Source organism: Scyliorhinus torazame, chromosome 21 (genome assembly GCF_047496885.1).
Source record: "Scyliorhinus torazame isolate Kashiwa2021f chromosome 21, sScyTor2.1, whole genome shotgun sequence".
In the NCBI taxonomy this organism is placed as follows: domain Eukaryota; kingdom Metazoa; phylum Chordata; class Chondrichthyes; order Carcharhiniformes; family Scyliorhinidae; genus Scyliorhinus; species Scyliorhinus torazame.
Genome location: NC_092727.1, coordinates 11,068,833 through 11,096,010, shown reverse-complemented (window position 1 = coordinate 11,096,010; position 27,178 = coordinate 11,068,833). Strand labels below are relative to the sequence as shown.

Genomic DNA, 27,178 nt, shown 5'->3' with positions numbered 1-27,178 from the left:
TGGGAGATCACGGTGACCAGGAGACAGTCGGTGGGTCAGAGGGGTTGTCGGTGTTGGAGGCAGTCAGAGTGTCAATAGTCAGTGAGTCACGGGGGAGTCTGGGGCTTTTGGTGAATGAGTTTGGAGGTAAACAGTTGTATAGTTGCCGAGGAGTTAGACAAGGATTTTTCAGTCTAATATTTCCTGGGTAACTATCCAGGTAAATACGTCGGAACTGTTTGAAGCCTTTACTTTAACTCAGAATCCACAGAATCCCTTCAGTGAAGAAGGAGGCCATTTCGGCCATCGAGTCTGCACCGACCACTCAAAAGAGCACACTACCCAGGCCCACTTCTCTGCCCTATCCCCTTAACCCCACCTAACCGGCACATCTTTGGACTTGTGAGAGGAAACCTGAGCACCCGGAGAAAATCCACGTTGACATGGGGAGAACGTGCAAACTCCATACAGTCACCCAGAGTTGGAATCTAACCCGAGTCCCTGGAGCTATGAGGCAGCAGTGCTAACCACTGTGCCACCGTGCCGGAAACTGTTTCAGAGCATCCTGGGGAGCAGGGGATTGGTTCTCGGAAGTTCAAACTTCCCATGTAATTCCCACAGAGTCCTTGCATTGGGACATCTGAGGGGTCACATGGCACATCTTTTGGGGTATGTCTAGCCTCCCACTATCCAGAGACTTGAAGGTCTGGGCCAATAATTATTGAGTAGAGTTAACACAGATTTTTGTCAAGGAAATTGTGTTCAACAAATCGGTTTGTTTTTTGAGGTTGTGACAAGCTGGGTAAATAACGCAGTGTATTTAGAGTTTCAAATTTGATAAGATGCCACACAAGAGGGTGTTGCAAAAATAAAATAGCCCTTGTTTGAACATCTCAACTGAAAAACAGCACCTCAGACTGTGCAGCACCCCTTCAGTGTCAGTCAAGGTTACATGTTGAGTGTTTGAGTGTTGTTTGAATCCATGACTTTCTGATGTAGTGTTGTAAAGTGTTACCAATCCCGCCAAGTCTATTCTCTTTCAGATGCTGATCTACTGAGTATTCTTTTGAACATTCTCTGTTCCTGTTCCTGACCCCCTGCCTGTCAGGTTTTCCTGCAATCCAAACCAATTCTGCTTGCCCCAGAGTTGGGGAAAATAGTTTGGATGAATTTTCAAGAGTCTGTGGAACTTTGATAGCATTGTTGCTGCCCCTTCCTTCCGTGTGTCTGAACAATGGCACAGGTGCATGTGTGGGTAGCAGGCAGAAGGTGACAGGCATTGGTAACGCAGATGCATGGATCAGCTTAATGCCATTGCTGGCCACAATCCCAGTGATATCCAAGGCAACATACGATTCAGTTCAGAAGTGATATTTAATCCCTGTTATTAATTCAGCATGGTTGGATGAGCAATTATCCATCTGGCAAACAGCAAGCGCCTGTAAATTGGTAGATTTCTCTTATAACGGTCATTACAATACAGCAGGATTCAACCTCTTTTGTATTTCAACAACGGATGGGACGTTTTGGAACGAGAACCAATTTCTTGTTTTCTTCACTCCCTTAAAGGGGACAAGGATACGAAGATGCAACCTAGTCTCTCACCCAAGCAGCTATTCCTCAATGTCCGAGCATAAAGCAACAGTATCTTCATCATTTCTCCATGACCTTCACTTGGAGGATATTGTGAAGTAGTTGAAGGATTCATAGGTTGATTAACAGTCAGACAGGCCACAATATGGCAGAATTATCTTTAAATACCTGCCGATGGGATGTTTAGCCCTAGCACGGTTGGAAATTTTTCTTGGCTCCCAAAACCCATCCATTGGAGGCTGAGGAGACAAAAGCACCTGTACCCACCAGAGTCGAGCATCCTGTATATCAAGGTATTCCAAGATGGAGCTCCTTTGTGGGATTTGAAACCTGCACCGAATGCTACCACTAAGCCAAAGGCTCCCATTATCTGATATTCTCATGTATGGCCTCTCCATTGAAGTGTTTGAGAATTCTGATTCATCTTTCCTTCCCTAACCTAGAAACAGTTTTGTTACTAATGGATCACCTATTATAGCTCTGATCCACACCAATCCGATCTGAGAGATTTCTGATCCACATGGCTCGGACATTGTTGCGAGTGTGAAGCTTTCAAAAGAAGACCACTCGCTCTTCAACACAACCCCTGCAAAATAAGGGGCAGGGCTTAGTTACACACATCATAGAACATAGAACATAGAAAATACAGCACAGAACAGGCCCTTCGGCCCACGATGTTGTGCCGAACCTTTGTCCTAGGTTAATCATAGATTATCATTGAATTTACAGTGCAGAAGGAGGCCATTCGGCCCTTTGAGTCTGCACCGGCTCTTGGAAAGAGCACCCTACCCAAACTCAACACCTCCACCCAACACCAAGGGCAATTTGGACATTAAGGGCAATTTATCATTGGCCAATTCACCTAACCCGCACATCTTTGGACTGTGGGAGGAAACCGGAGCACCCGGAGGAAACCCATGCAGACACGGGGAGGGCGTGCAGACTCCGCACAGACAGTGACCCAAGCCGGAATCGAACCTGGGACCCTGGAGCTGTGAAGCAATTGTGCTATCCACAATGCTACCGTGCTGCCATCATTGGGTTGAAATCACACATGTAATATTAATAATGCACATGTTAACACATTTTAATCAAATTCTTTTTCTTGTTATTTCACCAAGTTAAATACGCAGACAGAGTGAATTCCTAAAAATAGTTTAAATTTGTGACTGGTGTGAAACAATGATATCATCCAAGCATTGCAAAATGGCAAAGAAAATATTCTTTCTCTTCTAAGCAACAATGTGTTGTAGACAAGACTGGGCAGGATGGCATGAAGGTTTATGTACATGTACCCCAGTGGTTGATGCAGGCAAGCATGGCCCGTGTAATGGAAACATGAATAAGGGGAAAAAGCATGAACTCCAGTTGCTGGCATGAGCCTTATCCATGAGCGACGGGCATTGAATTATCATGGCAATGGGCAGGGATGGGAAAATAACCCTTACAAAAGGGTTGCTTAAACCCTTACCAGAGGAATGCTTAAAAGAGATGGTCATCATATAGATGGTCAGCAGACAGATGGCTAGCGTATAGGTGCTTACCATAAGTCACGATCTAATTGGCTGGTGAATCAGGCCCCCGGGGCTGAATGACCTATTCTTGCTCCTGTGAGGTACCACACTAACTTGATCACAATCTTAGGTTTGTCCCAATTCTCTTTTGCAACTCTTTCAAGTTGTTAAAACTAAACATGGCCAGTAGGCATTCGTCAGCTCACAATCAATGTGCTTATTCATCTGACAGAAAAAACAAACCTATGGAAATAACACCTGCTTCCCTCAGTGCTCGGTAAATCGCAGCTTCAAACATTGTGACTATCTGAATACGCCATGGATGCACGATACTACCAGATGCAAAATAGAAACACTCAACATGTTAAAATGCTAATAGTGTGTTTATAGGGAATTATTTTTGAATTAGGCACAAAATAGCCCCTGCAGTCAAACGGTGTTGTGACGGATAAACACAAAATTTGTTATTATATTTCTGGATTACTATTATATTCCTGGTCAGAGACCAGTTCGCTTATTAAAGCTGCAGGAGCCACATTAGTGGCTCGCTTGTAGGGAATATAAATACTGTAACGAACCAGAAATACATTCATTATTACACGCACCTCTGTGATTGGTCTCAGAAAGTTGTATCCTTTTCAGGGTTATTTCAGTGAGTAGGTGCTTCTCTAGTGGCCAATCTTGATAATTGCAGCACCCACGATTATTTTGTATTTCTCATAGTCTTCCCTTCCGTGGAGGTGCATCCAATCTTTATGGTGGTCCATTCGAGTCACACGAGGCTGCATTCTCCTCAGTCTGCAATGCGTTACCGACATTTCCAGCAGAGTCACTGAATGAGCAACGCGGCCCTTGGAACTTGACAGGTCCGAAAGGTCATATGCTGCAGCGAGCGACCAGCCTCCTGCTGCTGTCATCATGGCATTTTCTGAAAAGTTCAACTGAGAGAGCAATCCAATTAGCTCCCCTCTCCCACTCTTACCCCCATTGCCCTGAAAAATTCTCCTTTCTCGTAAATCCCCAATTCCCTTTCGGAATTTCTTGCTGAATTTCCTTCCGCCCCGTTTTCAGATAGTGCATTCCAGATTATACCAACTTGTGCATTCCAGATTATACCAACTTGTTGCGCAAGAAAAATAAATATTCCGCTGACCAGTCTCTGTGAGCCCAGTTAGTATCCCCCAGGTTATTGGGCTGTAGAAAGGCATCCTGGTTGGCCCTGATTCTTTACGACCCAGTGTCCAGAGTCTCCTTAGCCTAGAGTCGCTGACTCAGGTTGTGGCACGCATTGAATCATGGAATAGAATCCCTGCAGGGCAGAAGGAGGCCATTCGACCCATCAGGTCTGCACCGACCCTTCAAATGAGCACTCCATCCATGTCCACCTGCCCCACCCCGCCCTCCCCTTGCAACCCATAACCTAACCTGCACCTCCCTGGGCACAAAGGGGCAATTGATCATGGCCAATCCATCTACCCCGTACATCTTTGGACTGTGGGAGGAAACCGGAGCACCCAGAGGAAAAACCACGCAGGCACGGGGAGAACGTACAAATTCCAAACAGTCACGCAAGGTCGGAATCGAACCCGGGTCCTTGGCGCTGTGAGGCAGCAGTGCTAACCACTGTGCCACCGTGCCGCCCACTCATTGTACCACTCTGGCTTAGTCCATCTCTTTCACCACTGGGTGAGAACAATCAGATAAGAGCTCATTTGTATGCTGGTAATGGGCTGATGGTTTTACTAAATAATAACTGATATTTATTACTAAATAATACTGTTATTTAATAATGATAATACCTTCTTCCCCCACCCCGTAACCTTCTCGGAATGGCAATCTCCGTCGCATTGCCACTCTGGATGAACTTGCCCTCACTGTAATTCCAAAACCCCTGCCTCTCCCAACCTTCCTCTCTCAGGTTGGGTGAGAGAGGAACAGCGAAGCCCCTAGTTGCACTAGCTTGGAGTAACTGGGGTGCAAGAATGATAGGAGCACTCAATTGTAGGAGCACAAACTGCCGTAAAGGGGATATTTAATGGGACAATTTAAAGGGAGAAGCTAGGTTTCAAAGGTAAATGGTCCAGGCAATCAGCGGAGACCAGGAGGGGGAAGGAAGGGGGGATTGCGATGTCAGAGAGGGGTTTGGACTGGGGGTTAGGGTGGGGTGGTTGGAAGGGGAGGGTCGACCAGAGGTGACGGCATGGGGGGGGGTTTGGAGGAGGGATTATAAATGGAGGAGAGGGTTGGTCTGGAGTGGCGGGCAGGGCTGAAGGGGGTGTCAGACCAGAGGGAGGAAGTTGGAGCAGGGCTTTGGATGGAGCTGTCGGGGGCCGGACCAGAGGGGTGGTCGGATTGGAGGGGGCAGGTCAGACCAGAAGGGAGGGGGTGTCGGAGGGCGTGTCGGACCAGAGGGTGGGTTTGGAGCAGGGTGAAGTTGGAACAGGATGGGGTTTGGACTGGAGGGTGGGGGTTGGGGGCAGGCGGACTGGGAAGGCAGGAGGGATCGGTTAGGGCCTGGGGGTTGTGCGTGAGGGAGCTGCCCGGGTTGGGTTGGGGGTGGTGGTGTGGTGGGTCTCCTTGGGGATCATGTGTGTGTGTAGGGGAAGGTGCGGGATCCTGTGCGAGACTGGGTCGGACCATTTAAATAGTTACTCTGAAGTTAGAAGTGATTGTTACCCTCTGTCTCTTTCAGACTAACTATTAGAGTAAAATCAGCAGAACCATCCAAAGATAATGATTTAAATCACTTCTGTTGGATGGTCCCAAACCCAACACAATTGTCAAGAGGAAGTTAGCGGTCCTGGACTAAACCCTTACCTGGGAACTTCTGAGAGGGTTTTCCCAACACATCATTGGGATCCCAGCTAAATGTGATGTTGAGGAACCAGGAAGATGTGGATTTTTGACTTAATTCTGGAACTTCTTGGAGTGTATTTCTTGCTGCTTACCACATAACGGTGGACTGGCAGACTAATACATTGTTACATGGTCTTCGACTATAGCGGGCAAACAAATTCTTTGCGACAAACCCCATATGTTAAATGATTTGAACAACCATGGTGAGGAGGTACTTGATAAAGAGGTTAGCCCTGCTGCCTCACGGCGCCGAGGTCCCAGGTTTGATCCCGGCTCTGGATCACTGTCCATGTGGAGTTTGCACATTCTCCCCGTGTTTGCGTGGGTTTCGCCCCCACAACCCAAAGATGTGCAGGGTAGGTGGATTGGCCACGCTAAATTGCCCCTTAATTGGAAAAAATTAATTGGGTACTCTAAATTTATTTTATTTTTTAAAAGAGGTTCAGAATAGGCCAGGGTCCCAGTGCAGCCCATCTACACTGCTGGACCCTCAGTACAACCCCCTTTTGCACTTGTGGAGAGACACATACAATGCAGCACATTGCTGAGGAGTGTCCCTTCCACAGACTAAGTCATGGATTAACCACATCAAACTCAGCAAATGAGGGTCTTTTACGGGGATTTGCGCTCGCGAAATAACAAAAAAAATACTGCAATGTGACAGTAAACTTGACACTCCGAGCTCTTCGCAAATAAGATAACAAGAAAACAGTTCCCAATTCTGAGAGAGCTTCACGGCTTGCTGTATTATGGTCAGCTTTGCTGATCGTTCCTCTTTAATTCTGGTAGCAGCATTCGAGCTTGAAGTTATTTTAGACAAAAGTGCAAAATAGTCTGATAGCAAATCCGAAGTTTGTTTTATTTGCCTGTTGCTTTCCGTTTCTGCAGGAAATGCGTTTTCAGCCAAGAAGAATCCCAACCCCTCCCAGTTAAGATGAGATCACACCAGTTGGACTGAAGAATATGTATAACATATGAACAAGCGGATGGCACTGTGGCGCAGTGGTTAGCACTGCTGCCTCACGGTGCCAAGGACCCGGGTTCAATTCTGGTCCCCGGTCACTGTCCGTGTGGAGTTTGCACATTCTCCCCGTGTCTGTGTGGGTCTCACTTCCACAACCCAAAAAGATGTGCAGGGTAGGTGGATTGGCCACGTTAAATTGCCCCTTAATTGGAAAAAAAAAACATATGAACAAGAACATGAAGCAAGAGTTGGCCATTCGGCCCCTCGAGCTGTGTCCCACCATTCAATAAGATCATAGCTGATCTGAGTGAGGTCAACTCCACTTTATTTGCCTGCCCCCCCCCCCACCCCCCACCTCTCATAACCTTGACTCCCTTGATGGCTAATTGAGCCTGTGATAGATTCAGAGGTCCAGCCTGCACTGCTGTCTGGGGAACAGAATTCCAAAGATTAATGACCCACTGAGAGAAGAAATTCCTCCTTATCTCCATCATAAATAGGAGACCCCATGGGCGGGATTCTCCAATCCCGCGGCAGAGTTTCCACGCCGTCATAAACGGCGTCGCATTTTACGACGGCATGAACGGGCCACGCCGACGTCTAATTCTGGCCCCTACAGGGGTCCAGCACAGCGCTGGAGTGGTTCGCCCCGCTCCAGCGGCAGATCCCGGCGTGAACTGTGTGCTGCGGGATTCGCGCATGCACAGATGCGCCGGCGCCAACGAGGACATGCGCAGTGGCCTCCTTCAACGTGCCGGCCCCGATGCAACATGGCGCAGGGCTACAGGGGCTGGCGCATAGGAAAGGAGGTCCCCAGCCACAGAGGCCGTCCTGCCGATCGGTGGGTCCCGATCGCAGGCCAGGCCACATCGAGGTTTGACCCCCCCCGCCTCCCCCACCACAGGCCGCCACCCGACCCTTGCACACCGAGGTCCCTCCGGCCCAGAGCACATTAGAATGACGCCGACAGGACTCGGCTCTTTTCCTATGGCCGCTCGGCACATGCAGGCCGGAGAATCGTCGGGCTGGCCACGTAGAGCGGCCCGCGACCGGCGCCGCGCCAACCAGGCCGGCGCCTATTCGCCCCACTGTGGAGAATCGCGTGCCGGCGTTGGGGCGGCGTGGCCCGTTCACGGGGATTCTCCAGCCCGGCACGGGGCTGGGAGAATCCCGCCCCATATTTTAAAATTTATTTCGCCTTGTCCTAGATTCCCCCATGAGGGGAAACATCTTATCAGCATCCATCCTGCCAAGCCCTTTCAAAGTCATATATGTTTCAATAAGATCAGCTCTCAGTTTTTAAACTCCAATAAGTATTAGCCCAACCTGCTCAACCTTTCCTCACAGAACAATCTCTTTATCTCAGGAATCAACCTAGTGAACCTTCTCTGAACTGCCTCCAATGCAAAACCAAATCTGCAGCGCTATGGGGAGATGGCGGTGTAGTGGTGGTATTGCTGTATCAGCAATGATGTCTACACCAATAGGTACAAAAACCTCACCTGGTGCCCTTTGGGGAGGGAAATCTGCCGTCCTTACATGGTCTGGCCTACATGCGAGTCCAGACCCAATGTGGTTGACTCTTGACAGTCCACTGAAATGACCGAGCAAGCCGTTCAGTTCAAAGGGCAATTACGGATAGGTCATTCAGGTCAAGGGGCAGTCAGGGATGGGCACAATGACGCTCCACTCCCATGAAAGAATAAATAATACTATGTGCAGTACTCCAGGTGTGGTCTCACGGATTCCACGCACAGTTGTAACAGAATTTCCCTATTTGCATAGTCCATCACCCTTGCCTTAAAGGACAACATTAATTTTCCTAACTGCTTATTCATAAAATCGTAGAATCCCTACAGTGCAGAAGGTGTCCATTGTCTGCACCGAGCATTCGAATGAGCACTCTACCCATGTCCACTCACAGCCCCGTTCACCCTGGCCTATCCCTGTAAACCCCATAACCTGACCTGCACACCTTTAGACACCAAGGGGCAATTTAGCGTGGCCAATCCACCTAACCCGCGCGCATCTTTGGACTGTGGGAGGAAACCAGAGCACCCGGAGGAAACCCACGCAGACAGGTGGGGGAATGTACAAACTCCACACAGACAGTGACCCAAGGTTGGGATTGAACCTGGGTATCCGCATGCTAACCTTTCTTGATTCCTGGAGGTGGACTCCCAGACCATTCTGCATCACAGCATTCTGCAATCTGTTTCCATTTTAATAATATTCTTACTTTTTCTGGGACAACCTCACATTTTCCCACATTATAGGCCATCCGCCAAATTTCTGCCCCTTTCCTTAACCTACCTGTATTCTTAGCAATTCAGTATAAATTGTATTTCAGATCAATGCAATATGGGCAGCTTTAGTAACCCATTAGAGTCCAATTACAATGTCAGTTTCCTTTCTATGTGTTCACCGATTTTATCATCACGTATGTAAGAACCTTATGGAAAGAGGCCTTTTAATTACAGTAAATTGATTCTTCATCAACATTCTCTTTGCTAAAGCAATCACGCATTCAGGCTGTTATTTTCCTTTGGGTCTTGGAGCTAACACATCCACAGACATGTGTAAATATACTTCACAGATTATCTACACAGCCAGAAATATTGAGAGAGAACGGATTTGGAATTGATCAAGTTTCAGACGATTTACATTCCTGTTACTAGAGGGTGCTGTTCAATGGAATTTCAAACAGCTTGAAAGTCCTGCATTCAATTTAGAATCGTAGACTGGTACAGCACAATCGGCCAACCCAGTCTGCACTGGCTCTGTTGAAAAGCAATCCAGTTAGTGCCTTGAATTGAACTGAATGCCTTGATTGAACCTCACTCTCAGGCAGCGCATTCCAGATCTTAACCGCTGCCTGTGAAAATGTTTTCCCTTCAGGTTATCGTTGCTCCTTTTTTCAAACGCGTAAACCTCTGCCCTCAGTTTCTCGATTCTTCTATCAATGGGAAAGGGTCCTCCCCGTCTACTCTGTCCAGACCCCTCATGGTTTTAAATCGCGCAATTAAATCTCCTCTCAACCTTCTCTTCTCCAAGGAAAACAGTCCCAACTTCTCGAACCTGTCTACGCAGCTCAGGCTCCTCATCCCTGGAACGGTTCTCATGAAGGCAGCACAGTGGCACAGTTGTTAGCACTGCTGCTTCACAGCGCCAGGGACCCCGGTTTGATTCGCGTTTGGGTGACTATTTGTGTGGAGTCTGTACGTTCTCTCCGTGTCTGCGTGGGTTTCCTCCGGGTGCTCCAGTTTCCTCCCTCAGTCCAAAGATGTGCTTGGTCATGGATTGATCATCACGTATGTAAGAACCAGTAGATGGATTGGTCATGATCAATGCATGGGATTACAGGGATGTGGCGGGGGAGTGGACCTAGGTAGAGCGCTCCTTCTGAGGGTCCGTGTAGACTCAGTGGGCCGAATGGCCTTCTTCTGCACTGTAGGGATTCTATGAATCTTTTCTGCATCCTCTCTAATGCCTTCAAAGATAATAGTTCATGTTTACTTGAACTATCTGAACCCTTTGTGATATTAAACCCCTCTATCAAACCTCCCTAAAGTGCTATGCCCAGAAATGGACACAATACTCTAGTTAAGGTGGAACCAGTGTTTGATACAGATTTAACATAATTTTCTTGCCCTACTCCATAGCCCTATTGAAGGAGCCCAGGATACCACATGCTTTATTAACTGCACTCCCAAGCTGTCCTGCCATCTTCAATTATTTATGCACATATACACCCAGGTCCCTCCACTCCTGCACCCCCTTTGGAATTGTACCCATTATTTTTATATTACCGCAGCTTTCCTTCTGCCAAAATGAATCACTTAACACTTCTCTGTGTCAAATTTCATCTGTCACATGTCTGCTAATTCCAGCATTCTGGAATTTGGAGTTCCACACTATTCTCCTTAAATTTCACAATACTTCCAAGCTTTATATAATCTGCAAATGTTGAAATGGTGCCCTTTACACCATCGTCTAGGTCATTAGTATATATCAGGAAGAGTAGGGGTCCTAACACTGATCCCTGGGGAATGCCACGATAAATCTCCCTCCAGTCCAAAAAGCAAACTCTAGTCTCTGTTTTTTATCATTCAGCCTTTTTCGTATCCATCTGATGTATAAAAATGGTTTACCTCACTATACCTCTGGATACCTTCACCTACTGTAAACAGTTTATGTTTACTTGAACTATCTAAACCATTCGTGATATTGAACCCCTCGATCAAACCTCCAAACCTTCTCAGCTCTATGGAGAACAACCCCAGATTCTCCAGTCTACCAATGTAACTGTAATTCCTCTGGAACAATTCAACTAAATCTCCTCGGTCCTCTCCATGCCTATTTTTTTAATGCACTCTTGGAATGGGAGTACCAACGGCAAGCTCAGCATTAATTGTCCTTGAGAAAGTGTTGGCGAACCACCTCCTTGACCCACTGCACTCCATGTGGTCTAGCTTCTCCCACTGTGCTTTGCTCTGCAGTGGTTGGATACAATCGAGCTGCTTGCTGTTAGTAATCTTTTGGTAATATATCTCGTTACACTTTGCTTCTTATCCAGAATGGTCCGTTCGTGCGATGCTGATGAAACCACGATCTTCAACTTAAAGCAAACTAATTTATTGAGTAACGATTGATTAATATTGAGTTTGCACACTCCACAGAACTATAACTAATAATCAAGTAATTTATATTAAAGTATTAACTAATTCAAACTACACGTGCTAAACTATGCTGCGATCTATCTATCTTACACTCTACTGCTTAGCGACTCCTGGTTGGAAGAGATAGAGACCAGGATCCTCTAGGTGTTCTTATTTATAGTGGGATCCAGTGCTGCCCTCTAGTGATTGTGTTACACTGAGATGTAATAATTAACCCTTTAGTTAACTCCATATATACATATCATTACACTTGTTATCCCATTTCAGAGGCAGGTAACATTCAACCACATTGCTGTAGATTTGAAATCACTGGTAGGCCAGACGGGATAAGAATTCCTTCCCTGAATGACATTTGCAACAAGCTTCAGGATAATGGATACCATGTTCTTTGCAGTTCATTGGCCCAAAGTTTTCTGCTTAAGGCACAATCAACCCTCTGAGTGTGATTTGTGCTCGCTTATTTGAAGCATTTTTTTTCTTCTTAAGTTTGCACTCAAAATCCTTTGCATATCAGCGGAAGTGAAATCTTTCAGAAAGCAGTGCAATCAGGCAGAACTTTAGGCTATAATTTGAAAAGAAAATTACATTAAAAATATTCCTTCATATATTTAAGCTTGGTGCAGTTTGATTATTACTGCAAAAAATGGGTTTATCCTCAAAAATCAGCATTTTAATCAGATCCACTCCACTACCTGTGGAAAGCCTGATTTTAAATAGCCTGAAAATGAGCTTGAAAAACTATACAGCACTAGTTATTAGTTACATTGCTGTACAGTCGTGGGTTTCTTAGTAAATTACAAAATAAAATTTAAAAGATTGTTAAATGTGGCAATGCCTCTTCATAGGGCCTCAAATGGGAATAATTAGGGGAACTTGTCATGTCCATTAATGGGAGAGATCGTGGTAACGGTTCAGTGGTATTGTCACTGGACTAGTCATCCAGAGACCCAGAGTAATGCTCTGGGGACCCGAGTTCAAATCCCATCACTGCAGATGGTGACATTTTAATTCAATGAAAATCTAATGGTCACCATGAATCGATTGTCGATTGTCATAAAAACCCATCTGGTCCACTAATGTCCTTGAGGGAAGGAAATCTGCCGTCCTTACCCGGTCTGGCTTACACGTAACTCCAGACCCACAGCAACGTGGTTGACTCTGAACTGCCCCCTGATTGGCACTAAATTCTGGCTCAGTTACCCACGTCCCAAACTTTGACCTGGGGCTGTTTTCACGAGAAGGAGGGCATTGTTGGTGAATTATCCAAAACGATTACAAAAATAAAATTTGTGTGGGACACACTGCAATGTTGCACTCTGGCTTGGGTGATTTTTGGAAGAATTATGCTGAACACATTGTGTTGGTCAATTCAGAAATACCTTCAAAGCCTCAGTTGATTTTGGGATTCCCCAATTTGTCCCCTAATTTCCTATGGGTGATGAAACATGTCGAGTGATTCTACAGATAGAACCATAGAATTTACAGTGCAGAGGGAGGCCATTCAGTCCATCGAGTCTGCACCGGCCCTTGGAAAGCGCACCCTACTTAAGCCCACGCCTCCATCCTATCCCCGTAACCCAGCAACCCCACCCAACCTTTTGGACACTAAGGGGCAATTTAGCACGGCCAATCCACCTAACCTGTACATTTTTGGACTGCTAATTTGGAATTATTCTTGTTGATTAACCAAAGATCATGAAAAACTTATGATAATTCCTAATACATACATCATCTTTCATTGGTGTTTTGGGTGGGTTGTACAATTCATGGTAACTGCATCCACTGGCCCGGTGAATCAATCTGCCACAAATCCAGCAAGTTATCTTCAATCTTAAGCTCTAGATCGGAGCCCAGTTTCAAAAACCTGTGCCTGATTCACAGTGCGAGGAAATCCATCTGATAGAAACCCATTTTTGCAAGCTGGGGTGTCCAAGTTTTTATCAATCAATTCAACCACCATCTCATCGCTTACTAATTTGCCAGCATCCACTGTTTTCTTTAACTTCTGACCCAATTCTGATCCTGTTGCTACATGGCTCGCAGCATATCACTGACTGCTAAGTGACAGACATGCAAGAGACCTGCAAGTCTCTGAGCCTGTGTGCCTTTCCCCACCCCGGGTGGCCCCAACAGAATGGCCTTGATGCCCTGCTGGGCATATATGGCCCTCGGTACCTTGCAGGCTCCTGGACTCATCTTTCATTGCACGTTAAGTCGTTTCAAAACGGATGACAAACCCCCACTTGCTCTCGCACTCCTTCCCGGCTACCTGCTTTCACCTGACGTCTTAACACACTGTCTTAGACAGACAGTATTCATTAAACGATTTAACACTGAGTGCTTCCTTTGAGCAGAATAGGACTGTGGGAGATTTAACAGAGGTGTTCAAAATCTTGAATGGATCTAAGAGACTAGATATAGAGAAACTACTTCCACCAGCAGAAGAGTCGAGGACACAGATTTAAGGTGAGTGCCAAGAGAATCAGAATCAACTAGGGTTGCCATTCCTCCAGGTTTGGCCTGTAGTCTCCAGGGGCTGAAAGTCAATCTCCAGGACACTGCTGTGTATAACTCTGGAGAAATATTATCAGGACATTAAAATTAAATTGTCATTTTCTTTGAACAGTTCTCTTTGCCAGATATAAAAATATTGAAGAGGCTGTGTGGCTAATAGTCAAGCATCATTAAATTGGGTAATGAATCTTATTTCTTCCACTTGGTTACGATCCCATTTGATGTTATATCCGGATGGGAAGATCCCAGAATGGAACCTTGGCTCAAAAGACCGTAACTTTTACATCTTTTTAATAATATATGGAAGAGCAGATTCACAGGACCGCTGATCAATTTTAACAAGAAAAATAATTTATTAACCATGAAAAATTGGATTATAATGCATTATTCCTTTACTCCCCCTTTATCTTAACAAATACACACAGCTTTTAAGATTGGCATGGATTACAAAGTACATCTTAAACTACAATGATCACATTAACACAAAAAAGTCCCTTTTAAGCACACAAGATGACTGTGGCCACTCCTCTCTGAACCCAAGTTACTCTCTATGGATTTTGCCTCAGAATCTCCCCAGAGTTACCAAATCCCACTCCTCAAAATGCGTTTTAAAATCCTCTTTCATAATAATGATTGTCTTCTTTAGCAATTTGTTTACTCTTCCTGAAATTCTTCTGAAAATGATTTGCTCTCTATTCACTTAACTCCAGACTGCTTCAACATTCTTTCTGTCTCAGTTCCTTGGTTATCTGGACTGTAACATGAACTTTAGGAAGCCTGCCTCTGTGTAGCCCCTGTCCTGTCCAGTCTTTCTTCTGGCAGAGTTGAGAGGTGTTCATTCCCTGAGGTCCTGTCTCCAACTGCTCTCAAATTACCTAAACTGAAACTTAAAAGCTTTTTACCTTACAAGGATCTCCAGTTGCTAAACAACACCCACATGTTTATGCCTTTAATTTATTTTTCACACCATAGCCCTCTCTAAGCACAATGGAAACACAATTGGAACTTAACCAACTCTCACACATACAAACACCTTTGTCCAGCATGAATCTAATTATAGCTTTCACTCTTCCAGGCACAGAAATTAAACCCACTTAAAACTGTACCTTATTCCTCATGTTTAGCAATACAAACATAAATCCCTTAAAAAGGCTTTTGTTGCTGACTTCCGGTGACGGCGGGCGGGAGGCAGCCGCACAATGGAGGGATCCCATGGTCCCAGGGTCCGCGGAGGCGGCAGAAGCAGGGAGAAGGCACGGAGGAGGCACAGTGAAGACACAGGAGGAAAAAAAGAACAAAGAAAAATGTCGAGGGTGAGCAAGAAAACGGCCGAAAAAAACCAGCTGGAGGTCCGTCGGGGAGTGGAAAGGTCACCGCGGGGTCACCAGGAAAAATGGAGGCTGGAGCACCAGGGAAGGCCGCACTGCTTACGGCTGAAGAAATAACTAAGGTGATGGCTGCGGAATTTGAAAAGCAGTTGGCGCAGATTGCGAAATGCATGGAGACAATGAGGAAGGAGATGAGGGAGGCTTTGCGTGTGCTGGTGGAGGAGGCGGTTTCCCCGGTGAGGACGGAGGTGGCGAGCGCAGTGGCGGAGGTGCGAGAGCAAGGGGAGGCGCTGAAGGAAGTGGAGGAGACGTTATTGCAGCACGGTGATCAACTTGCCTCGATGGGGAAAAAGATGCGGAAGGTGATGGATACTAACAAGGATCTGCGAGGAAAAATGGAAGGCCTGGAAAACAGATCCAGGCGACAGAATTTGATGATTGTGGGGCTGCCCGAAGGAGTTGAAGGACCGAAGCCGACTGAGAATTTTGCCGCGATGCTGGCAAAACTATTGGGGGAGGGGGTGGATCCCTCCCGATAGGAACTGGATCGGGCTCATTGATCGTGGAGGCCTGTACCAAAGGCGAGTGAGCCGCCAAGAGCAGTAACTCTGTGCGTCCGTAGGTACAGGGTGAAGGAGAGGGTCCTGAGCTGGGCCAAGCAGAAGCGGGTGGTGCAGTGGGCTGGAGCTGGTATACGTGTATACCAGGACTTTACGGTGGAGCTGGCAAGGAGGCGGGCTGCCTTCAACCGGGTGAAGAGGGCACTGTTCATTAACAAGGTGCGGTGCGTCATTGTATATCCAGCGAAGCTGAGGGTGACTTACAAGCTCAGGGACTTTTGTTTTGGAACGGCGGAAGCAGCGGAGGAGTTTGCGAAAGCAGAAGGACTGTGGCAGAACTGACAAATTGAGGAATGGCCATGTGCCGATGTAACCTCATGACTGTATTTTCTTCTTTTTTGTATCACTGCGCGCGGGTGTAGAGATTAAAGGAGCCAATGTGGTATATATTTGAACAAGGGAAGGGACGGGACTTTCACTCGAAATGAGAGTTCTTTGGGGTGTAGGTGGATATACGGGGTTTGTGTGCTAAAAGGGGATCGTTGGGCTTTCCTAGGGCCGGGCAAAGGGGAAAGGGACCCGGGCGGGGGCCTCCACGCTGGCCGGTTTAAGCCGGCCAGTGAACGGGAGTGAGGTGGGGGGAGGGGCTGCGGCCATCGGAGCCTGGCAGAACAGGGTCCGAGTGGTCTAGCCGGGGTGGAAAGTTGGGGGGAAGGAACCGAGGTTGGGAGGAGGGGTTTTACAAGAGGCAGTGGACGGGAGGAGCTGGAGACCTGCGGTGGGGGGGGGGGGGGGGGGGGGGGGCGGGGGGGGAGGCTGTGTATATTAAGGGTGACTATGGGTAATCCCTGATTCTTTTTTGTCATTTGTTTATGTAAACATGCGGGTTAGGTTCGGGGGTTGGTGGGTAGATGGGATCGTTGTTATAATGGGGACTGACATATCTTGCTGATTATTGTTTATTGTTGATGGATGTAAATGTGGGAGAAAATGTGAAAAAGGAGGAGAATAACATTTTTTGTTTTTAAAAAAGGCTTTTGTTTTCCTAATAATGTTGGAAGACAGTGCATCACAACGGTGGATATGTTGGCTGAATAATGGCTGAAAGGGCAAGTGATGAAGCCTCCAGAAATACATTTAATCACAGTTGGCAACTCTAGAGGTGACATGAGGAAAACCTTACGACACAATGCGTGGTTACGATTTGGAATGCACTGGCTGATAAGATAATGAGTTTCAACAATAGGCATCAAAAAGAAACTGGATAAATGTGAGAGAAAAAGTTACCAGGTTGCTGAGAAAGAACTGTGGAAGGGTTAAATAGATTGTTCTTTAAATTAACCCATGCAGACTCGATGGGCTGAATGGCCTCCTTCTATGTGGCACTATTCTAGGGTCTGGATTTTAAAGTATTTCTCGCCTCTCCTACCCCCCCCCCACACCCCCCCCCTCCGATGCACCTACAACAAGTCTACCCAGCAACCATAAGGTGTTCCTTGCAAGACTTGGGGATGGCCAGGACTGCAAGCAGAACCACGCAGAGCTATATGTCAGGCTTTTATGGTAAGAAGCGGTCCGAGAGCCAAGGGAGGGCACCAAGGGTATTGTGCAGGTGGGACTTGGAGAAAAAGCGGGGACAAACAAAAGAGGAGCTATTATCTTGTAGGAGGGGTTGCCCTGATGATGCACCCGTCTTTCTTCCTGCCTTTTAAGCAGTTTGCTTGAATAAACAGCCTGCCCAGTCCTACCTGCCTGCCCACGCCAACTGTATTATAGCCTGGACAGCGGGTGTCCCGAGTCTATTGGTTTGGTAACAAGCTCAATTGACCGGTCATTAGCTATTTTTTCAGTTTTGGCGCCTGTCCACCTGTCGTGTTACAGGGAGCAGCTTGGGGTAGACGAGAAGGTGAGGGACTGGGCACCCTTTGTATTTTATGTGCCCCCGCCCCCCAAAAATCCAGCCCTAAGATTCGCTACACAATCTGGACAGGTGAAGAATGGGTTACTCATTCACTATCATCTGTTTTAAACTGTTGAATAAAGTCCAGGTCAACCCCAAGGATGGCTGAATGTTGGGAAAGCTAATAAGACCTTTGACAAGAGCAGTTAAAGGTTTCAGTTCACACCTACCTTGTTAATTTGCTTCCACTCTCCCTTCTTCATGTATTTTCTTTAAAGTATGCAGCAAATCTGCAACAACTAGCATTTATACAGCATGCTTAACATGATGAGATATTCCATAACGCCACACAGGCATGTAATCAGACAAGAATTGACATTGAGCCTGTGATAACCCTCGTGTGGATCATGAGGAATCACTCGCTGATCTCCCTGTGGGGTTCGTTGAGTACGTGTTCCCATGGTAATGGGCTGAGGAACGTCCGGCTGAGACTCGTTGAGCTTTTTAAAACCTGTCCCAGATCAGGACTGGGAGTTTTTGTTAGTCCCGGGCTGGGGCACTTAGTGTTGCATGACGTGGGTGTGACTTTACTTTTGAATTAAATTAAATTTGATTGGACCGTTATCTTTGCGTCTGGATTACAACAGAGCCAAAGAAGGAGACGGTGTTTGGCCAAAGTGGTAGGAAGCAATGTCTTAAAGAAGGTGGACAGCAGGAGAGGCAAAGAACAAAGAACAATACAGCACAGGAACAGGCCCTTCAGCCCTCCAAGCCTGTACCGGTCATAGATTTCATAGAATTTACAGTGCAGAAGGAGGCCATTCGGCCCATCGAGTCTGTACCGGCTCTTTGAAAGAGCGCCCTACCCAAGGTCAACACCTCCACCCTATCCCCATAACCCAGTAAACCCCACCCAACACTAAGGGCAATTTTGGACACTAAGGGCAATTTACCATGGCCAATCCACCTAACCTGCACATCTTTGGACTGTGGGAGGAAACCGGAGCACCCGGAGGAAACCCACGCACACACGAGGAGGATGTGCAGACTCCGCACAGACAGAGACCCAAGCCAGAATCGAACCTGGGACCCTGGCGCTGTGAAGCAATTGTGCTATCCACAATGCTACCGTGCTGTCATGATACCAACCTTTGCTAAAACCCTCAGCAACTTTCTTGTGCCGAATCCCTCTATACCCATCATATCCATGGGTGTGTCAAGATTCCTTTTGAACGCCGTTAATGTGTCTGCTTCCACAACCTCCCCTGGGAACGCATTCCAGGCACTCACCACCCTCTCCATAAAAAATCTGCCTCGCACATCTCCTCTAAACTTTGCCCCATGGACCTTAAATTATGCTCCCTGGTGACTGACCCCTCCACCCTGGGAAAGAGTGCCTGCCCATCCACTTTATCCATGCCCCTCTTAAGCTTGTAGACCTCTATCAGGTCACCCCTCAACCTCCGTCTTTCTGACGAAAACAGTCCGAGTCTATTCAGCCTCTCCACATAGCTAACACCCTCCAGACGACGCAACATCCTGGTAAACCTCCTCTGCACCCTCTCCAAAGCTTCCAGTCCTTCTGGTAGTGTGGCGACCAGAATTGGGTGCACTATTCCAAGTGCAGCCTTACCAAGGTTCTATGCAACTGCAGCATGACTTGCCAGTTTTTATACTTCGTGCCCTGTCCAATGAAGGCAAGCATTCCGTATGCTTTCTTGACTAACTTGTTCACTTGTGTTGCCACCTTCAAAGATCTGTAGACCTATATGCCCAGATCTCTCTGACATTCCATATTCCTAAGAGTTTTGCCATTTACGGTATATTTCCCCTCTATGTTAGACCTACCACAATGCATTACCTCACAGTTTGTCCAGATTAAACTCCATTTGTTATTTCTCTGCCCAAGTCTCCAACCTATCTATGTCCTGCTGTATCCTCTGACAATCCTCAACACTATCTGCCACTCCACCAACCTTGGTGTCATCCCCGAACTTACTAATCAGACCAGCTACATTTTCCTCCAAATTATTTATGTATACTACAAATAACAGAGGCCCCAGCACAGATCCCTGTGGAACACTACTAGTCACAACCTTCCATTCAGAAAAACACCCTTCCACTGCTACCCTCTGCCTTCTGTGACCGAGCCAGTTCTGTATCCATCTTACCACCTCACCTCTGATCCCATTTGACGTCACCTTTTGTACCAATCTGCCATGAAGCACCTTGTCAAAGGCTTTACTGAAGTCCCTGTAAACAACATCCACCGCCCTCCCCTCATCAGTCACCTTTGTCACCTCCTCAAAAAACTCGATCAAGTTGGTGAGGCACGACCTCCCTTCCACAAAGGGGTTTATGGAGGAAATTACAGGAGTAGAGGGTTGAAGCACGACTGCCAGTAATGGTGCAAAAGAGATGAGGGAGGATGAGAGAGAGGAGAGTGTTGTAGGGACGTAGAGTTCTCAGGCTGTAGGACGGAAGAGGCTCATGGAGATGTGGAGCGGCAAAGCCACAAAGGGATTTGAACACGAGGATAATGGAGACAGCGACAGCTGAAACACTGAGCTTCTTTCGCCTGTCAGGCTTTGCGTTCTGCATGATGATATCTTTTAAGCTTGCCTTGATCAAACAGAATTCTGCCACGGGAGCTAACATTACAACAGGCTTTTTGGTAATGATCAGCTTCAATTAACTTATGTAAATGAGTGCCCAGCTGTGCATTAGGAATTAACAGCTTCTTTACAGTTGAAGCGCCTTCCCTCCATACATGCTAAGCAGCTTTCTGCTTTGCTTACAATAAGCGTTAAACAGTGAAATTTATGCAAATGAGTTGTTTATTTACAGCGGAATTTACATTTGAATATGGAGCTGATTGGGTGTTCTAAAATTAAAATGTTAAAAAAAAACCTAGGAGTTGAATCCACCACCCCCCCCCCCCCCCCCCCCCCCCCCCCCTCTCCCCCCAGAGGCTTATTTTGTTTTTGAAGATTTTTCTCTTTCGCGAATTCTCTCCCCTTTTCTGTTCTGAGGTTCCAAATTCAGGAGAGTGTGAAATCAAACGCAGCTTTGGAATTTCAGGACATGAAGTAGATTTAAATTTTAATGAAGTGCGAGAGTGTTTTTTCTCCCCCCTGAAGATCCTGCGAATGTGATCTTGAATCGTTCTGCAATTAAATTAAAAAGTTACAAGGAAGAGTCATTTTCGACTCAAAGCACTGAATGGAACTTTCCAGCCATTCACGGCGGTGGGTTTTTTCAACAGGAAACCCCATTGACACTGGCGGGACCAGAAGACCTCGCCGCTGGCGAATGATGACCATTGGCGGCGGGTTGCATGGTAAATCCCGCGGCACGGTGGCACAGTAGTTAGCACTGCTGCCTCGTGGCCTTGGTTCGTTTCCGGCCTCGGGTGACTGTCTGTGCGGAGTCTGCACGTCCTCCCCGTGTCTGTGTGGGTTTCCTCCGGGTGCTCCGGTTTCCTCCCTCAGTCCAAAGCTGTGCGGGTTAGGTGGGTTGGCCGTGCTAAATTGTCCCTTAGTGTCCAGGAATGTGCAGGTTAAGTGGGGTTACGGGGATAGGGCGGGGGAGTGGGTCTAGGTGGGGTGCTCTTTTGGAGGGTCGGTGAAGTCCCGATGGGCCAAATGCCGGCCCTCTGCCCTGTAGGAATTCTATTCACTCTGTTCTCTCTCCACAGATGCTGCCGGACAAATTCCAGCACTTTCTGTTTTTCTTTAAGAATTTTGTTGTGTTTGGTCCTTTGTACTTCACAAAGAAACTCACCAAACATTTTGAACTGTCCAAGCCAGAATCTTTTATTGAGTCTCGTGTGGTAAGGTAGCAGTCTGATACAGTGCGTGTTGTCATGGAGTCTGCTAACTACTCCTCTGGAACTTGCACCTAGCACTGACCATTCACAGGTATGTCTTATTACCCTCTCAATCTCCTTCTGGAGATGGCTGATAGACATATCACCACAAGTTTCAGTAGAATTTTGCTTTTAATTAAAGCTGCCTAGTTTGAATTTGAAAAAGAGATCTCAGCAGTTAACGGTTTCCTGCTGCATTCCCCATGGCAATGTGTGTCCCAATCACAGTCCACTTGCCAACCAATCAGCACTCTCTTCTCCTGAAGTATAAATTTATTTTTCTGTTACTATTTCTTTGCCAGCTATCCTGAAGAGTGCAAGACAAAAAACTTTGATGAGATGTCTCTTTTTTCAGCGATACCCAAATCTTTCCTTCTGTCCTCTTTGCTATTCAAAGAGCAGAGTATTTGCTCAGCATTCTAGTCAAAACATCTGTCTGCCATCAAATACCGTGGAAAACAAATTGATCGTCATCTAAAAGGAACAGTTTGCATTTGTACAGCTCCTTTCACAATGCCCAAACATCCGAAAGCACTTTACAAGCAATTAAGTACATTGGTAGTGACTATTGTAATGGCAGCCAAGTTGAACACTGCATTCCCCTACGAACAGCAATGTGCTGATGCCCAGATAACTTGCTTTGGTGATGTTGATGATTGGTAAATATTGGGCAGGGTACCAGGGATAATTCCTTGTTCCTTTTACACTCTCCTGAAACGGCAGACTGCACCCCTGTTCAATGTTTTGTCTGAAAACTACCTTGAAGGAAAGCAATAGAGTTCTCCCCAATGTCTTGACCAATATTTATCCCTCAACACAGAGGAACAAATGATCTTGTCTTCACCACATTAATATATGTGTGAATTAGTTTCCAATGTTAGAACAATAACTATACTTCAAAACAATACAATCGACCAGAACGAGATCAGGTGCAACACCATCCTTGACAGCTTCGATCTAGTATGCCCCTTGTCCAGGATCATGAATTGGATTCAATTTAAATTGGATTTTGGAGCAATTAAGGAGGTAGATTCGGGGGGGGGGGGGGGGTGGTAGTACAGTGGTTAGCACAGTTGCCTCACAGCTCCAGGGTCCCAGGTTCGATTCCCTGCTTGGGTCACTGTCTGTGCAGAGTTTGCACCTTCTCTCGTGGCTGCATGGGTTTCCTCCGGGTGCTCCGGGTTCCTCCCACAGTCCAAAGATGTGCAGGTTAGGTGGATTGGCCATGCTAAATTTCCCTTAGTGGCCAAAAAGGTTAGGTGGGGTTACTGGGTTATGGGGTAGGGTGGAGGTGTGGTTTGGGTGCTCTTTCCAAGGACCGGTGCAGACTCGATGGGATGAAGGAATACATTAAAAAACAATCTCTTGGTGCTATTGTTTTTTTTGCAAGTGTCTTTCCTTTATCACTTCTCACGAGGAACCAAAACCCTGAGGGGGCAGCAATTTATTTGTTTATTTATACAAACTACTAGCGGTCACCTCACTTTTGAGACATGGACAAGGCACTGTATGAATACACACCTGCCTCTCTTTACCTGTCGCTGTCAGTTATTATTCATGTGTTTGATGCGAATGTTGGTGAGATGCTGGAACATAATGAGCATTACGATGGCCGCCTGACTCCCCTGGGAGAGGAGAACCAGTCGGCGGTCCTGGTTAACTGGGAAGGTGCTGCTTACGACTCCACTGAGATCTGAGAATAAGAGATATGGGAAAGAGTCACTTTGGGAGTGCTCAGGCATGGAAATGCAGGCTGATTTTTAAAATTCCTCTCAAATGTCAAACAGTAACACCCTAACAATGCCGTTACAATTTGCATTTTGTCTACATGCTTCAGGCATAGTTTAAATGCTGAAACACGTCTTAAATGCATATCTGCAGTGTCAGGGTGCCCTGGGGATAATTCCTACCCTCAGCAGTTTTGTTTCTTGCTCCTGATTTACTGATTGTCTTTAAGGCAGAAAGAGTTGCTCCAGTGAACATTGTCATTTTTTTGTGCATTTACACTTCCTCGGTGTGTGATAAGACACACTTGTTTCATTGAACCTTGGGAGCTGTGAATCTACTAAAAGGCCAAGTTCAGTAAAATATCTTGCTTTTGACTTTGTGTCAGATGATAGAATATCACTCCCACTCTTTAAGTATCCAGAATGTCTCATTTTCAGCGAAACAGTTGCAGGCTTTCTATTTACCGCTTAAATGAAAACTCCCCGATAGGTCAGTAAGTAGATGCAGCTCCCGAAGCCTAACAACCAGCGTGCCAAGTGAGCTGAACTCAGTGACTGTTGCATTTGATCTTGGCATTTCCTAAGGGTAAAGGAGGATTAAAAAAGGTTTCTTGCTTCTAGCCGTTAATCAGTGGTACTTGTCGGGAATGTCGATTGTGTGGGACACCTTTGTTTCTGGTGCCAATCGTTGATTTATTGTCCTGGCATTTTGAGTAAAGTTTGTTACTGCTTAATCTGTCAACTGTCAGGTCAAAATCCATCTATCACCGTGTATTGTAGAGCGAACTGAGCTGTAGGTTGGCGGGGTTAAGGCTTTGGGAAACCCAGTTGCATCCAGGAAGCACAGCTAGAATCAGGCTGCTGACCAGGAGAGTCCACAGAACCATAGAATTCCCATTCAGCCAATCGAGTCTGCACCGACCCTCTTAGAACGTAGAACATACAGTGCAGAAGGAGGCCATTCGGCCCATTGAGTCTGCACCGACCCACTTAAGCCCTCACTTCCACCCTATCCCCGTAACCCAATAACCCCTCCTAATCTTTTTGGTCACTAAGGGCAATTTAGCATGGTCAATCCACGTAACCTGCACGTCTTCGGACTGGGTGAGGAAACCGGAGCGCCGGGACGAAATCCATGCACACACGGGGAGAACGTGCAGATTCCGCACAGACAGTGACCCAGCGGGGAATCGAACCTGGATCCTGGCGCTGTGAAGCCACAGTGCTATCCACTTGTGCTACCGTGCTGTCTGAAAGAACGCCCTACCCAGGCCCACTCCCCCACCCTATCCCCGTAACCCCACCAAATGTGCATATTTTTGGACACTAAGGGGCAACTTAGCACGGCCGATCTTCCTGACCTGCATATCTTTAGACTGTAGGAGGAAACCGGGGCACCCGGAGGAAACGCACGCAGACACAGGGTGAATGTGCAAACTCCACACAGACAGTCACTCAAGGCCGGAATTGAACCCAGGTCCCTTGCGTTGTGAGTCAGCAGTGCTAACCACTGTGCCACAGTGCCACCCTAGTCCTGGTACAATTCCCAGTGCTTGTTCAACTCAGATTACCCTGCATAGAATTTCGGGCACATTACCGGCCATTCAGCCCAACAGCTCTATGCAACTATTTATACAGCACACAAACCCCTCCCAATTCTCAACAAATGCATTGCGGCCCGACGAGGGCAGAGCCATTCTTTGCTGTGAGCCGCTTGCAGTTGAATAGCCTGCAAGACTCCCTGACTTTGGTCAATACAGAAGAATGATCATTTGATGAAGTTATTGGTGGAGTACAGGCACCTTCAGAATTGCACCCCGGGAAGGAGGCACTGCCTGAGGAGCAGGGGGGACCAGAAATCTGATGGAGAAAGTCAATGGAGGATTGATCCTTTAAATGAGCTGTGTCCCCTCATGAAAATGTTTTCCTGTTTGGGGAGATAGATACAAAATCGATAGACAGGGAGAGACTATCAAATCCATCAATTGTGTTGCACGTAACAATGGCCAGAGAATCATGACTAAACGCTCCTTTTCTCCCTGTCATCTGTGTAATCTCCTGGGAGAGTGAAAAAGATAGAGTGCAAGCCCGGGCGCCAATAAAAGAAAGAAAGACTTGCATTTATATAGCACCTTTCATGACCTCACAATCTCCTAAATTGCTGTTCTGCGATGAAGCTAATGCGTGAATGCCGTTTTTGAAAGGACTTCTTTGAAAAGGCAGGATGTCAGGGAGGGCTTCAATCGGGAAGGGGGGGGGGGGGGGTGTGATAGGAGCAAACAACCCCACCCCAAAATTTGTAATACTTTCCTCTTTGTTCCTTACACTCTGCCCTCCAAATCCTGCCCCCCCCCCGCCCCCCCGCCACCCTTCTCTCCACACCCCTCCCCCCAAGGCTTTCAGATCCACACCTGTCTTAAAATTCTGGGACTTACCTGCCTCTTCCTGATGTACCTCCGTGAGATCCCAGCAGTGCCCAATATTGGGATCCAGTGCTGCTGGGACGGCTGGAGCAGCTGACCAATCAGATTTCCCAGCAGCTGTCGAGAGTGGATCCTCCTGTCCACTGAAGGGACAGAGAGGCTGGTTTAGCACAGGGCTAAATAGTTGGCTTTTAAAGCAGACCAAGGCAGGCCAGCAGCACAGTTCAATTCCCGTACCAGCCTCCCTGAACAGGTGCCGGAATGTGACGACTAGGGGCTTTTCACAGTAACTTCATTTGAAGCCTACTTGTGACAATAAGCGATTTTCATTCCATTTCATTTCAGATGTCTGACCCTCAGCCTGTCAAACCCACCCCAACACGTTATCACTACAGTGCAGGTAGATTGCTCCATTCGGAACCAATGTTCCTCCCAGCGGGGAGCGGGGAGGGAGGTGTTGTTTAACAAATAATATGTCCTTTCACCTGCCCCCACCTCCTGTAAAGTCCAGCCCATTGTCACTGTTGTAATGTAGGAAACATGGCAGCCAATTTGCACAGAGCAAACTCCAACAAACAGTAATGTGCTAATGATCAGGTAATCTTCAATCTAATAAGGGTCAAAAATATCCCAGAAAGTTCCTCTCTGACTCTCTCACATGACTGAAATCGGCCCAGGAGATTGTGTGGGCCAAGTGTTATCCGTAAAGACACTTATCTTCTCTTGCAATCTTATTTAGCGCCACTTAATAATAATAATAATAATAATAGTTTATTGTCACAAGTAGGCTTCAATGAAGTTACTCTGAAAAGCCCCTAGTCACCACAGTCCGGCGCCTGTTCGGGGAGGCCAGTGCGGGAATTGAACCCACACTGCTGGCATTCCTCTGCATGACAAGCCAGCTGTTTAGCCCACTGTGCTAACCAGCCCCATAACATCATAAACTTGTGTTGTGATGCAATTTACAGTCACTTATTCATCTGATTAATTAAACAAAAATGGGTTTGCACTTCAGAGACATTGCTCTTTTAAGACTGTCGGTGAGTCTATTCAATATACACTTACACAGATCAATGATTCCCATTTTCACATTTGAAATGCTAATCTGCCTCTGATCGAAATGGTTCAGATAACTTAACTGCAAGTCTGTCCCGTGTAAATATCACTGTCTAAGTAAGTTCTTTAACTGGAAAATTACAAGCTCAGAAACACTTGCAGTGATTCAGTCAAACGTGACTGCAATATTTAGGCCACTGATATTGTTCAGCTCTTT

General features: G+C 46.7%; 1 pseudogene; it reads right to left on the bottom strand.

Moving 5' to 3' along the window:
- Window positions 1-13,267: 13,267 nt before the first annotated feature.
- On the bottom strand, window positions 13,268-13,781 carry LOC140398735 (adenylate kinase 2, mitochondrial-like; annotated as a pseudogene).
- Between the last annotated feature and the right edge of the window lie 13,397 nt (window positions 13,782-27,178).